Source organism: Sciurus vulgaris (assembly GCF_902686455.1).
Source record: "Sciurus vulgaris genome assembly, chromosome: 12".
NCBI classification, from domain to species: Eukaryota; Metazoa; Chordata; class Mammalia; order Rodentia; family Sciuridae; genus Sciurus; species Sciurus vulgaris.
Window position 1 is genome coordinate 89,583,356 of NC_136473.1, and position 15,496 is coordinate 89,598,851.

Sequence of the window (15,496 nt, forward strand, 5' to 3'; positions counted from 1 at the left end):
TGGCTGCTCAAGAGACCTTTAAGAGCTCAGACCCCTTTGAAACAGCAGAGAATCCCTTTAAATCTGGAGGATTATGTTTTTCAAAGATTGGAATGGGGAAAATCCTCTTTTAAAAAAAAAATCCCCCTAAGACACCATAAATCCAATAGTCAGTATTTTTGCTTGATTCACTAGGGTAGAGATGGTTTGTATTACTTAATCAAGTTGTATGTTTACTCATGTTTGTAAGATATAGTCTCCTAGAGACTCAGGTGTCAAGTACATTTTCTTCTGATCAAAACTGTAAATTAATTTTTAAAAAACTCTTGGAAGTGCTCTGATGGCAGAGCCAGAACTGCTCCCCTAACACGACCATGCTTTTGCATCCTTTCATCCATTTCTGCACAGCTTGAGTAAGATGACAATTGCAGGCAGCCAGATCACTTCAGTCACCAGGAAGAAAAATGAATACTTGAATAACAAAGAAAAGAAGTAAAGGAACTGATATCCAGCTATTCCATCCAGAAAAATCAAACTCGGACTCACACTCCCCCCAAAGTCAATAAATGCTGACACAATCGGGCGGTTCAGAAACGTCAAGCAGTAATGAGGAAGGAGGGATGTCTGGAGAGCATGCCCACAGAAAGCTAAGCATTCCACATTCTGACATAGGAAATGGATTTGCACCAGTAAAGGAAACTTTGACTGGACAACACCCAAGGTCAGGATGAGATACAATGAACTCACATAATATTTCTGTGACCTGAACAACTCTGCAGGTTCTGGCTGTGCCATTTCCCAGCAGCTGGTCCAGATTCATGGTGATGGAGGCCCACTTCAGGGCAATGGGACCTCTTTAAGGTGTAGCCCCGGGAGATTAAAACACGGTTCATGTCTCTCCTGGTTGATTAGTATTTCAAAAGCTCTGACTAAACTGTGTCCTTAAGATGATGAAAAAAGTGTCATCTCTATATTTTGCTCACTTTATTGAGCAGAACATTTATATGATAGCCAACAGGAAATTTCAAATGGGACTTGAAGGTATTGAGTCATTCCACCACTGAGCAAACTCAAGAAATACCCCTTAAGATTAAGGATGAAGGTTTCTGACAAAATGCATTACACAGAGAATGCATTTGAGAAAAAATGGCTACCTCACTTTTAATAAGGGGAGTTTTTTTAAGAAAATCAGATTCTTGAAAAATAAAACAGTATTTCAGGAAATATTAAGCAGGGCCCTTCCGTAAAAATAAAGATCCAACCTGAAAGAAAGTAACATACATTTTCTCTCTCTGTAAATTTCTAACAGTGAATATGAGGCTGTTTTGCTGCAAGGCATACAATTACTCAAGCATGTAGTTAAAAGAAGTCCTCGAATCTTATCTGCCTCAAAACAGGTAATATTCAAATCATTCAGAAAGACTGTTGTCTGTCCTACGCTTAATAGGTTCCAAAAAGATTAAGAAGCAGTCATTTTAACCTTTTCAATATATTTTATTTTTTAATTTAGGGATTGTGAAACACCAGACAGCAAGTATGTGGACTGTTAAGGTATTCTGAAACACCGAATTTTACATACAAATTCCCAACTTTTCACTTCGTTAATGTATAATAAGGGTTCAAATTTTAAAGTAAATTTTCTGAGGATCTTTAATCTTGTGTGCTTTATTTGCTTATTTATGTGTCCTTATAGATTATCATGAAGAAATCATTCAGAACTTCTATTTACAGCTTGTATGAATGCAGGGAAGTTACTATTCTGTCATTAAAACTCCTATTCACTCTCTCACAGCCCTAGTTTGATGCATCATAGCTAAGGTGGGACTGAGTGTTATCAGTAGCTATGGAATCAAGTAATTAAGGGCAAAACAGTATTCCAGGTTAAAGCAGAAATAAAATCAATTGAAATGTGTTGCAGGCAACCAGCCAGAAGGAGGTCCTCAAACAAGGATTCCAGAATCCATATCAGCTCTAAGAACCCAGTTGGCAGGGTGAAGTTTTAGCCTATGAACCAGGTCAGAAGCAAGCAAGAATCCCTGTGCATCAGTGCATATAGCAAAGATCCTGCAAAAGAAATGCTGGCCCTGTCCTTTTCAGCAGGAGAGGAACTTCTAGGGAGCCAAGCCATTCAGCTCAGGCCGAAGCTGACCATTTGGAGGCAAGCTTCCAGGGCTCCAAATTGGTTCATCCTGCTATTTGAGAAGGGCTGCCTCTATACTCAGTTCCCATCCCTGTTCTCCACCTTGCAGAGCTTTGAACTTATCTTTTTTCCTGAATTCTTGGTGCCCTATCATCACAGGCCCTTCAAAGGCCTTTGCTTTCTTTCCCCTCAATCCTCTTTCTCTTCTCTTCTCTCTAGGTACCCTCTAAGATGTTTAGATGTATATTTTCTTTGCATGTGTTCTTCAGAGATTGTCATGTGTAATTTTTAATCTACATAAGTGGGATTTGCTTTCTATTTCCTTCTGTTTACCTGTTCACTCAGCACTGTCAAGTTCCATCCACATAATCATTCAAACTCATTGAAGAAAACTTCTGCATGATTTTCCAGTAAGTACCTGCACCACATTGTAGCCCCTACTCCCCTCTACCTGTAACTCCAGTTCCTACCACAACACACCATGTGACACGGTCAGCCACAGACAGGTGGCCCATGACACTGTTAAATCATGTCTGTGGAATTTACATCCAGGGGCAGAATTCTGGGTTGTAGGGTACTAAGACATAATGCAACAAAGTAACCTGTGACTACCCCAAACAGCTGCTACCAGAACCATGTGAGAGTTTCAATATCCCTGCATCCCTGAAAAGTTAACACTGTCTCTCTCTAATTGTTGGCAACAGAAAGGGTCTACAAACTATGTCCTGTTGCCCGACTGCCTACTTTTGTAATGACGTTTTATTAAAATGTAGTCATGCCCATTTGATTATTGTGTAGGTTGCTTTCATGCTATGATTACTCAACTTGGTCATTGTAACAGGGATAGAATTGCCTGCCTACCCAAAAATATTTACTATCTGGCCCTTTAAGAAATAGTCTGATGACCTCTGAGTGGTATTTCATTGCTGTATTAATATTCATTTCACTCATTAACTGAATTTAGTACCTTTTCCTATTCTTATTACCCTTTGCTTTTCCTCTTTTGCAACATGCCTATTTTATACACTCTGGGGTTTCTTTTTGTTGGTGTATGAGGACAGCTATATTCTAGATAGTAACTTCTTACTAATATTGCAAACTTCTCCATTCTGTCAGCTGCCTGTTAGTTGTGCACATGAAGAGCTTCATTAGACAGCAAACCTTAATTTTTTTTTAAATCAAATTAATCCAAGTGCACCTTATAGTTGGCAATGGTGTTTATGAAGTCCTTCTCTACATAGTATTTATCTTTATCAAGGGTTTTTTTGTTTGTTTGCATTAGCCAAAGTAATACTTATCTCTTGGACTATTAATGCACTAGATTTTATCAGTTTCCTAAGTTTCTCAATTCCTAAAGATTTTTATTATCCTTACTAATTAAAACAGGTCATATTAGTCTTCTATCATCTATGTGTATTCTATCTTGGTTGTAAGCTTCTAACATAGATATACATCTCATTTTGTAGGGATCCAGTAATATCTGTTAAAGTTATAAAATGAAAGACTCTCGTGGTCACTGTGTGACTACATTACTCTATTAGACCAACTCTGTAAATCTGTATCATCTGTATTATGGAGACCAGCACTTAATTTTGTGGGAAAGAGTATCAAAACGTTGACAGTACTTGCAAGTACTGAGTTATCATAGGTGCCTAAAATTAAAAACTAAATTAAAAAATATAAAACTAAAATATGAATAATCAGAAATAAAATTTCCTTCATGTTACAAATTTAGCATTTTGAAATCCAAAACATACTTCATTAGTTTTATCATGAATATTCAACCCACATGAAAAATTATGACTCAAAGTTCTTTTATCCAAAAGAATTCTACCTACTATTCCTACTGTTCTGACAGACCATCCTCCTCAGCCTTTTGCTTTCCTCCAAGTCAAACTGGGTAAACCAAAAGCAAAAGGCCCTGACTTCTTCCTCTCCAGTTCACTTATTTCTCTGTGTGATTTGCAGGGAATAGCCATGAAAAATGAAATAACCCATGTGCCTGGACAAAGAGAACGTTTTGCTGACCACATATTTATAAAAGCAGTAGATTCCCCAAACTCAGAGTTCCGTGGTCACAGTGCAAATCCATTTGGAAGTTAGCATGTATCTGGGCTGTGTTGGGTCACTTCTGCAAGACTTCAAAGAAAGGGGGACCCACACAAACATGCCAAGATTCATGCTACTTGTGTATCATGATCAATACAGTCCTTGGTCTCTAATCTTATTCTATTTTTCTGTCAGCATCCATGAAATAGTAACAGGCTAACTGATTAATTTGCAAGTAAGGGAAAAATCAAATCAGACCTAATATCTTCAGCAATTAAATTTTCATTTTATTTTTAAATTCTGGTCAAATAAAATGCACATAAAACCTGAAAATCTAGAATAAGTATGATGGAAAATCATTAGGTTTCTAGATCCTCTTTTGTTCTCCATTTTTTTTATTTAAAGCTATATTTGAAGATTATTGAAGGACCTTTCAATTTTAAATTATACCCTTTTTTTTTCTTCCCTCTTCAACAACTGGGGGAAAAAAATGCCAAATAAAGCCTAAATCAAAACCCTGAAGGGTTTCTTTCTCTGAATTTATTTGAATCACAGAGATATACATGATAGTTCCAAAGCTCTAAATTCTACCCTAAAGGAATCATTCAAACTAGGAACATGATTCTTGGAGCAACAATACAAACTTAAAAGGTGGAAATGTCAGAAAAAAAAATCAATAAAAGATTGTTCACAAAAAGATAGGTTTTAAGATCGGGCAGGGAAACAGGAGAAATGAAACTTATTAAAGGCAAATACGTAGTTGATGCAAATTTAACAGGTGGGACAAAGCCATATGCTATGTAAGTTAAGTCTTGCAGGAAAGAACATTAAAGAATACATCTTCCTGGTGGGGGCTTTAGTCCAAGGGGTTGGAGTTGCATAGAAAAGCATTAGAATTTTTAAAACATTTCTTATCATAAAAATAAATACTAAGCTTACTGTTTTAGTTCATTTACTTAATGAATAGCTATAGAGCTTCTAGTGTAAAATAGCATCTGATCTCCATCAAGGCTTAGCCAACTATGACCTGCAGGCCAAAGCTAGGCTACCATTTGCCTTTGCAAATAAAACTTTATTCAGACTTATGTTTAGGCATTTTCTATATCTGTTCTTATACTGCAACATCAAAGTTGAGTGGCACATCAGAAACCAGGTGGCCCAACAAACCTAAGTCTCTTAACAGAGAAAGTTTGTTGACGTATGCTCTCGATGGAAATATGTAATCAAATCAAGTGATGCCTTCCAGGGAACTTATACTCTGGTGGGGAGCAGACATAAGCTGCTCATAAACAAGTTCATAAACAAGTATTACCAAAATATGTTTCACATTTTCAGGTGCTAAGAGGTAAGAAAGATATCAGGGTAACAGGATGATTTTTTATTTGCCTTATGGTACAAATATTTTAATATGTTAAAAATCTCACTTTAATTATTTTTTATTTTTATAGACTGCATTTTGATTCATTGTACACAAATGGGGTACATCTTTTCATTTTTATGGCTGTGCACGATGTATATTCATACCGTTCGTGTAATCATACATATACATAGGGTAATGATGTCTGTCTCATTCCACCATTTTTCATTATCCCCCCTCCCTCTTATTCCCCTCTATGTCATCTAAAGTTCCTCCATTCTTCTCTCATCTCCCTGCCCCCATGATATATCATTATCCACTTATCAGGGAAAATATTCAGCCTTCAATTTTTTTGGGATTGGCTTATTTCACTTAGCATGATATTCTCCAATTCCATCCATTTATCTGCAAATACCATAATATTATTCTTCTTCATGACTGAATAATATTCCATTGTGTATATATATCACAGTTTCTTTATCCATTCATCTGTTGAAGGGCATCTAGATTCATTCCACAATCTGGTTATTGTGAAAAAATCTTAAAAGATGAGGTTTTAAATTCTTTCAAGTCTCTAGTTATGATTAATTATTTGCCCTTGCTAAACCAAATTTCAATATAGTACACTGAGAAAAAAAAATTTGCAGTCCAACACTGTACCCAACATCAAATCCATCAAATAAAACATCTCCCCAGTAGAAAGCACGAAGGTTCTCTTCTATGTAAATGATTTACTAGTAACTAAGAACTTAAGAGATCCTAATACACACACACACACACACACAAACTTAAGTTTTGTCACAGAACTTTAGAAGTAAAAAGCCTAGAAACGATTTTGTTAGCCTTTTGTTCAAGGAAGAAGTAACCAAATCCCAGGGTGGGTAAGCCGTCCTGGCTCGCCAAGCTGTGCAGCAGCAGACGCAGACATTGTCCTCAAGCCTTCATTCCTCATGAGGCTTCATGCAGCACGACCACACTGGAGGCAAAGGGGCGACTCACATCCCAGCCCCACCCGAGTCCACAGTGCCTGAAGCAACAGGAGCCCCAAGTTCTAGTCTCTATTTTGCCACAAACTAGTTACAAGAGCCTGCCACTGTTAACTACCCAAATGCAAGTTTTGTGGTACACACTGAATTTCTCTTATCTCCACCACACACACACACACACACCAAATCTAAAGCCAAGAACTGGTAACACAACAGAGCATAGAGTTAAGAGTGAAGGCTCTGAGCTCGCCTGGTTTCAAATCCTAATCCTGACAAATCCCTTCTCTTGTCATGCTTCAGTCTCCTCCCTTCCAAGAAGGCAAAGGGAGTGCCTCGTGGGGTTCTTCTAAGAACTCGTTAATACACATCAAGTGCCCAGCATAGCCTGGCATACCTAAAACACGAGGTCGACCACTACTGTAATCGAACTTTTTAAGTCGGATGAGACTAAAACCATCCATGTCATCTGAACCTTGGACGAGCTGTAGTACTCAAGTTGCGACCATACACCAACATCTCCTGTTACCACACCGTGTGCTGACACGGTACAAGAACCCAATACATCTTTTCAGACTCCTTCAAGCAAACATTCTGCTTGTCATGATGTACTAATGGGTTACAGCCTAGCTCCAAATTCGCTCAAAGGGATTTTAGAAATTAATAAACTTATTTAAATGTCTACTTTGTGTTCACGGTTCCAAGGTCAGTTAATTCATAATCATTTTCAGGCTAGATGTGTTTGGGGTACAGTAAAAGCCATTTAAAATTGTAAATATTAGCACAAAACACAGCTAAGGAATTGAATGAACTTTTTGACTCACAGTAGTATCCAATATAATAAAAGTAATTTTTTTAAATTAATTATCATGAAACTGTCAATTATTAAAACAAGCTTTAGAAAGATAAAGTCAAATGTGCAAAAGCCGGAGGAGTGAAGCAACTGTGTGTTATAGAAAATACACCACGACTTTTGAAGGAGTTGGGTTTTTTGTAGTTACTTTGCCTTTCCTTATCAGGTACTCATAAAATCTACGAACTTCAGGTTCCGTAACTGAAGGGCTCTACTCATCCATTGACCTCTGGACCTAGTGCTCTTCGACAAAGACAGAAGGATAGTTCATCCAAATGAAAAGCCTTTTACACTACAAAATTTTTTGTGGGAAAGAAATTCAGCACTGCTTTTTCCTGGGGCGTCCATCATTGCTTGGTGAACCCCTGTGTTCCTAGCTAATGGCAAAGCAGCAGCCATCACTCCAAGTTCACGGCTACCAAGCAGTTACATATTCCCCTCCAGCCGCTCAGAACTGTTCCAAGTTTGAGAACCAGGGCTTCCTCCATGGCTATTTTGCAGGAAAACATTAGCAACATTTGTTATCAATAGTAATTCCAAACCCTATGTGTCTGAAAAACTCTTTAATAATGCATTGCTTCCTAATGATTTTACCAACAAGACAGGCATTGATGAATTTCAATTCAGGTCTAGAACAGCACGGTCCACAAGTCGGTATTGAACACCGCACTGGAGAATGGCTGCATTCATTAAGAGTCCAGGGAAGTCTCTCATTAGGTGAAGAATAATGGCTTTGGCAGCAATTTTTAAGGAAGGTTGAAAATCTCTCTTCCAAAAGCAAACTTTTCCACCAAAATGGTATCCCCTTTGCTCTACTATTGATTCCCCTTAAATTAACTATCCAGGGCACTGGTTCGTGGTCACAGAAATCACCAATTTTTATTTTAGAAGTAAATATTAACTGTAGAGTATGATCAGCACTTAGGGAAACAAATTCCAGCATTATAAATTGACAATTGTGAAATGCATCAGTAGCAAAGGATATTATAAAATAGATCAATACTTTCACTATCAAACATTGTAAAAAGAAATGGTACAAGTAATACTGTCATGGGTATCAGTTTTTATCTGAAGCTCCTATTAAAAACAAGGCTGAATATTTCTCCAGGATCCTGATATTTATCAGAGCAACTTACTAATTTTCTACTATTGCTTTCTCGATGGAGACAGCTTTACATGATCACTGAAATGGAAAAGTTCACGATAGAATGATTTAATCACTAAACCTGATTTCTTTTGAAGAATTCATGGTAGTAAAGAAGAAAATTATTCCTGTTTTAAGTTATCCTTGGGGTCTATACAAGAACCATGGTGAGTCCAGTTTTGTTAAGCACAAATATGATTTTCAGAATAAAGAAAAAGAGTGTCCTGAGTTAAATATAGTACATCCATATATCTATACCTCTGAACAAAAATAATTGCACTATACGAATCCTATTATTGGTTATATTTACTTGTGTGCCACTGAAAAAGGAGGACCTTTGGGCTAAACACGCATCTTATTCACATTATTCACTGTACCAGGAAACTGGAAGCTTAGCAAGCGTCTCCTTCCTTCCCTCCAACTCTGTCCCTGTCCTAGGGGATGGTGAAAGATGGAAGAGCACAACAGAGTACAACAGGAATACAAATGTGAGTTCTTTTCAGCCCAAAGGAAGGGTTGGCAACTGAATAGATTGTAAATAATTTCTCCTGTTCCATATTCCATGGAGTTCAATTTGAACTTGCTCAGAGTGAACCTGAGCCACTGCCTTCTCTGAAACAATAATATATTTTGGAATTTATGCCACAATATCTTCAGGCACAGATTAAATGTGAAAGAGAGGTTATGTATCGTTAAAATTTGTTTGTCATCTTCCTTACTCTTCACTTTGCCTTACTGCAGATAAAGGAATGCAAAGTGTGTCTTCTGGCACCTGTGAAAGACCTTGGAAACCACACCATTATCAGGTTTTTGTGCAGCAATAAAATGTTAATTGGAGCAAGAGGGAAAGAGAAAAAAAGGAATGGGAACAGGTGTGTAAGGAGAAACACAAAAGTCTCACTCAAGGAGCCCAAATGAAAAGGACAAAAGCTTTAATCTGTTTTCATAATTAACACAGCTGTGCTATAATTTGATTTTTATTCTAATGATGCCATTTAGCTATTCCTTGAATATTAAAATGAGGGCAATATAAAATTATTGATTACTTATAAATCATTTCTATCTGGAGTTTATTTCTTAACTCATTTTTAAAAACAGGTTTTGACTAATGCACACTTTTAAGAATGGAAGATAGTAAAGGAAGAGACCAAAAAAAAATGGAGTCATTTTACAATCTAATCCAGTAGTGTTCAACATATTGATATTCCCTGCAGTATTTTAAAATTTTCTGATTTAAGGGCACTACACCAGATTCAATCAGAAACCCCATGAATGTCCCAGCAATGTTATCATTTTTAAAGTTCTTTGGGTGTCTAATCCATGTACTCAGGGCTGAGAATCACTGTTGTTAACCAATTGCATCTTACTAGTTTCTTTCTTAGACCAAGAGCACGAAAGTGAAGGAATAACATCCACAAAAAGTTTTTCACACACATCTACAAATATATTCTGGAAAATGGTTGCCAGAGGCAAAAAGGTTCAATACTAGAGTAACAAGTGCATTGAACCTTGATCTCACAGATATCGGTCTGATTGCAGCAATTTTAATAGTTTGCTTCATAAGCATCTGAGAAATACTGACTTCAAAAGTTTTACCACAAATTCAAAAGTAGTTATTTGAAAAGATTTATAGGAAACAACACTGAAAACTAAACTTTGCATCTAACACATGTGTCACTGATAAATATTTTTAGAAAAGCTGGAAAAGCAGATAAAGAAACTAGGATTTTAAGTCCTAGGATTTTTGCGCTGCATAAAAGTACCCTTCAAACAAAGCTCCCCCTGAGTTATCTTTATGGTGTCATTGGAGACATAGTTAATCATCTCCTGACTTCTGCCCTTTCAACATCCCCCAAAAAATCACTTTGAGATGCTGCCTCCCAAGAAAGACAGGGACTCATAAAAGTGCTTGCAGCTTCAGAGGACAGTGTCTCACTCATCTTTGTAGCCTCAGTCACTCTCCCACTTCCTGATACAAGCAGGAAGTGAGCAGCCCTGGAGTCAGGTTGCCTGTCCAGCCCAGGATGGGTCACTTGCTATGGTACCTGATGTTCTTTTCTGTTAGCTCATCTAGAAAATGAGGATAATAGCTGGGTGTGGTGGCACATGCCTGTAATCCAGCAACTTGGGAGGCTAAGGCAAGAGGATATGAGTTCAAGTTCAAGCTCAGCATCTTAGTGAGGCCATTAGCAACTCAGTGAGACCCTGTCTCTAAATAAAATATTTTAAAAACGGCTGGGAATGTGGCTCAGTGTTTAAGCAAACCTGGGTTCAATTTCTTTAAAAAAGTTCCTTTGTTAAAGAATTATCGCAAAGGTGAAATGAGTTTGTAATACATGTGTGGTGCCTAAAATATTTCCTAGGTTTTGGTAAGTGCTTGGAAAGTACTAACTCGCTGTTATAACTACCTGTCATACAGGAATGGAATGAATGAACCAATGAACCAATGAACCAGTGGATCAAAGAAAGAAGCTTCTTAGTCAAGGCTTTTCAGTCTTGTAAGGGTCTCCTACCAAAAAATTTATTGCTATTGGAAAGGTCATATTCACAACCTCCACTGGGACATAAGGACAACTTACAAATGGCAGGATAATCCTTGATGGTTGAGGCACAGCAAGAACTAGGGACACTGAACAGGAAAGTACCAGAGATAAATTGTCTGGATTTCTGTTGTGTATAAGCCAGACCTGCAGGTGCCTGGCCTGAAGCCCAGACCTTCCCAGAGAACCACTCAAGAAGCAGAATTTTTCAGTGCCTAAGAAATATAGGACCCAAAGGCCTTAAGAAATCAGAAAAATTACAGAATTCTAATAGTCATATTCCCAACTTTACTCCTTTCATACCTCTTACGCACCCAAATTAGGCTGCATAATTTGTGGTCGAATTACATGTAAAATACAGCAAAATATACAGAAACAATCCTTTCCTACCCCTTATTAATTGTCCAACACTTTCTTACAGAAACCAGTTTTGCTTATCTGCCTTTAACAATGTTCATGGCAAGGAAGTCAGTGAGAAAAAAACAAATCACTTTCATGTTATCATTGGACACTCAAAGTGTTTCAGAATTCAATGACAAATTTTTCACGAATTATGATACTGCTACCAAAGATCATCATTACCAGGACCCGTCATAGGAATTACTTCAATATAACCTAAATGTGTGGAGAAATGTCCAAGCCACTGAAGTCTAAGAATACACACCAGGATATAGAAAACTTGTTCGGTTACACTTATACACCTCGAAGTACATCATAGAGCATCCAATTTTAAACCGTTGGCCACGCTGGTGCAACTTATTCCTCTCCTCTCTTCATTTCTTCCATTTTCAGACTCTTCTGTTGCTTCAAAATCCTTCCTCCTACTCTGGCTCTTAGTGGTCCCGTTTCCCTCCCTGTATCACTGATGGATACGGTCCAGCCTCCCCTAGTTCCTCCAGTTTTCCATTTCCCCTATAAGCATCCCAGTTCTTCAGTATGGCAGAAGGAATTCTCTGGGATTTGGAAAGCTAGGAAGAAGTCATTTTAAAGAGAAGATTAAAATAAATAGTTGTCATTATTATAACAGATCCCAAAAAATCCTGAGAGAGTGTCAGAAGTTAAGATCATACTCCAGAGAGCTTTTCACAGAGGCCCCAGCAGCACCATGTTGGGACAGAGCATTCGGAGGTTCACGACTTTGGTGGGCCCCAGAGGAGGGCCCCGAGAAGAATTTGCCATTTTCAGTGGAAAACAAGTGGCACTTACTGATTATGATGACCTTATTCTTTGGATCAGGTTTTGCTGCACCTTTCTTTATAGTAAGACACCAACTGCTTAAGAAATAGGGACATTGTGATTCATCCATTTAACAGATATGAAGAATGTTTTAAGAGGTGTAGTCTCTGAAAAATGAATCAAACTCTTGGATTCATAGCATACTGGATATATTTGTAAATAAACTAATGACATGAATGCTCAACGCATCTTCTCTGAAATAGGAAATGAGATAATTGAGTGTGGGCTTATTTTATTTGAATAATTCCCAAGTTTTTTGTTTGTTTTTGTTTAAGTCCAGAACTACATATGATAGCTTGTTTTAGTCTGGGGATATGGCTCAATGGAAGAGTGCTTGCCTGTTATGTGAGGCCCCTGGGTTTAATCCCTAATACCACACACACAAAAAATCCTTGTTTCATACCCTTAAATTATTAGGTTTTTTTTTTTTTTTTTTTTTTTTTTTTTTTTTTTTTTTTTTTTTTTTTTTTAATCCCAGGGAAGGGCCACCTTGGTTATTTGTCATAAAAGTGTAATCAAAATTTGGCTTTGATGATCCTATAACAATTTTAATTGTTTTTTTTCCATTAGTTATAATTAATAATGAGAAAAACCAATAGTGCATACAGATTAAAGTTCTGATTGGTTAGGTATTTGAGAGCTTCATTTTTTTTTTCCTAGACCTAAAATTTAAAAAAAAAATTTTAGTCTTGATAATTGTACTGCTGACAGTAATTAGTCCTGTTTGAATAAAAGTAAAATACTTCAATGGAATGTAACAGCATATAAGGCATAATAAAAGGATGTATTTCTAAATTACTCAGGAGCTTTATAATATATCTTAGATATGAGGTAAGATGACTGATCAGTAGTTTCATCAGTGAGTCCACTTTACAAATAATGAAAAATGCTGCTTACCATTTCAAATGTAGTGACTTAGGTTCTATAGCTTTGTAGTAGACAGGGGAAAGTAATTAGCTACTAAAGATTTTAATGTGGATTTGTTCACTATTCCAAAACCATTGGTGTTAGAAAAATACTGTAAAAATACTGGTAGTCTTACTTGGCTTTCAGATATTTGGGTGAGAGTTCTGCTCTGTTTTTAAACCATTAAAAAAAAACATTTTCATAAAAAACAAATTATACTTCATAAATATTAAATTTCTAAGTAACTTTAGGAGAATATCAATCAAGCTTAACACTGATTGCCACTAGACGGATTTTTTTTTTTTTCCTTTCTGGCTTGTCAATATTTTGGAATTCTTTTCTATTATAAGCTGTATCCTTCATAACTTTTGAAATACCCATCAGTTTTAAGCCTCACATGATTGGGATATTTAAAGAAAGTGCATTCTGTCATTTGTCTTCCTAGGACTCTCCTGCATTTTGTCACATTTTTACTTGATCCACAACCTCCCTTCATCAAAAAAATTTATGTTTTAACTTCTTAATTTTTCAAGTAATCCTTCACTTTTCTCTCAACATTTTGGATACAAAGAGTATGAGGAAGTGTGAATCCCTTATTTCTTCTCTCCTCCTCCTTCAGAGTTTATTTTGGGTGTTTTTCTTCATCTTCAAGAATAGATGGTCTATTTGTGCTTGTTAGCCAAGTTCTGATTGCTTAGCAATTCCCTTAGGCTGAGTAAAGATTAGCCTTTTTTTTTTTTTTTTTTTTTTTTTCTGCCAACTTCAAGTTATGCATCTTGCCTATCGGCCATTTTTATAGCATTATAGGTAGAAGAATGAAGTGATAACAAGACAAAGGTGGATCCAAAAATAAAAGCAGACAATCATTGAGACAGGTTCTTTCCCTTCTGATGTTGTCCTGGAAGAGAAAAGTCCCAGGAGAGCATCATAAAATTCTCCACATGCTTTTGACCTTATAAAAGCCCAAGAGAGACTGAAGTTTATAAACAGATCCAGGATAATATTAAACACAAGATGAAGAACACAGAACAGAGTAGTCTTTGAATACCTAAACAATCTGCCTTTCATTTTCCTAAATTAATGTTTGGTTCCATGTGGGCCTAAATTTTCTTATCTAAAGCTGTTCCTTTATTACTGCAAAGCTAAGCTTCCATGTAAGTTGCCAAAACTGCTGGTGTGTGCTCCACATGCTACATGCCTGATGTTAGTTCCATTACAGAAGATGCACATGTACATAGAGGAAAAATTAACTGATCATTTGACATAGGGTGTTTATGTGTATATAAATGGAGTGTATGTATGCATGTATATATTTACAAATGCCATTCTAATTTTCTTTCTCAGAGCTATCTGACTATTTGCTTGGGACATTTTGGGTTAATGGAAATAGCTACAATAAATACGTCATATCAACATTTTATGATAAAGAAGTATTAGGTTGTCCTGTCCTAGTAGGAGATGAAACTCAGATACTGTGGTTATGTGGAAATAGGTAATGCTTCTTCCCATGAGAAAATAGGTGCTTGGTTGTTTTGTTTTTGTGTATACTATTTTACATAGAGTAGTAAGTGACCTACTATGTAGAACCAAGATTAAAGGCAAGATTTTAATCATGTCCATCATAAAGTTTCAGATATCTAAAATACAGTACGAAGTTTAGGAGCCCAGAGACATAAGCCAGATCAGATCAGTATCTGGAGAAATAAGGACTGAAATCACAAACCAATCCAGAGCTGGCAACATGGTCAAAGGGATAGAGAGGCAGTTGCACCTGGAACCAGTCCTGACCCGCTGACTCACTACAGGTGTACACAAAAGTAAACTAAAGTTTTCACCAGAGAGTGATCCTGTCAAATGCAAACAGCCCTATGGAGAGACCCCACAACACAGGATGTCAAATCGTCTGTCACTTCAAAAGAAACTGCTGAGTATTTCTGGTACCCACAGAGTTGAGAGAAGAAGGGATTGAGATAAAACAGCAGGAATCGTTGTTGTTGTTGTTGTGTTTGTAATGTTAAGGGAGAAGGTTATTAAGAACTTTGGGAAATAGGTGGGGCTACAACTTGCAAGATGATGGACAGGTTAATTCATCAGGTTCCTGTAAGACTTCTCCCATCTAAGGAACTGCCAGAAACATCATTTTTAACTGCATAGATCCCACACAAATCCCAAAGAGCGACAATGTGTACATGTGGGTGTATATGAAATTCTTAAACTGCAGTTGAACACTCAACTAACATTCAAAAAAGAAGGGGAGAGAAAAATCAGACAATAACTGCTCAAATACTCTTTACCAATTACTGTTTTTA

At 36.9% G+C, this 15,496-nt stretch overlaps 1 pseudogene across 1 annotated transcript; it reads left to right on the forward strand.

Annotated features, from left to right (window-relative positions):
- Nucleotides 1-12,150: 12,150 nt before the first annotated feature.
- LOC306641666 (cytochrome c oxidase subunit 7C, mitochondrial-like) lies at nt 12,151-12,488 on the forward strand (annotated as a pseudogene). Its single transcript has one exon. The product of its transcript is annotated as a cytochrome c oxidase subunit 7C, mitochondrial-like (transcript).
- The last annotated feature ends 3,008 nt before the right edge of the window (nt 12,489-15,496 follow it).